Below are 715 nucleotides of genomic sequence, written 5' to 3'. Positions count from 1 at the left end.
GTCTATTTCAAAGAACTATAGAAAATAATTATGGAATTTGCGTGAAATAAATAAATAAATATATATCTACCTACTAAGAGAACAACTCAAGTTCTCCCTTGAATGCCAAGTGTCAATATATTGTTAGAGGAAGGAGTTTGTTTTCTGATTTTTGGGATTTAAAGAGTGAGAAATGCCTATTTGAGCCTTGGTCTTGAAATTAAAGGTCTTAATAGTTCCTTACTATTTAGGGGCTAATTGGTAACAATGGTTTAATTATTTTTATTTGTTCCTTTTGTTTTGTTTTTAATTGGTTTGAAAGGTCAATTGAATCCTTTTATGAAAACTACCTCATTAAATAGTTGCTAACTATTTAGGGTTATTTTTGTATATTTGAAAATATATCTTTTATAATTTTCTGGTCAGATGCAAATAATTGTAGACTATTTGTGGACCTTTTTATCACATGGGTTGTTTTGAATTACATTATATAATTATTTTCATTTGTTCCTTCTGATTGGTTTTTAATTGATTTGAAAGGTCAATTAAATCTTTTTATCAAAACTAGCTCATTAAATAGTTGCTAACTATTTAGTGTTATTTTTGTATATTTGAAAATATCTCTTTTATAATTTTCTGGTCAAATGCAAATAATTGTAGACTATTTGTGGGTTTTTTTATCACATGGGTTCTTTTGAATTACATTATGGGTTGTTTTGAATTACATTATATAATT

Source organism: Coffea eugenioides, chromosome 10 (genome assembly GCF_003713205.1).
Source record: "Coffea eugenioides isolate CCC68of chromosome 10, Ceug_1.0, whole genome shotgun sequence".
NCBI classification, from domain to species: Eukaryota; Viridiplantae; Streptophyta; class Magnoliopsida; order Gentianales; family Rubiaceae; genus Coffea; species Coffea eugenioides.
The sequence above is the reverse complement of the archived record's forward strand: the minus strand, read 5'-3'. Positions refer to the sequence as shown.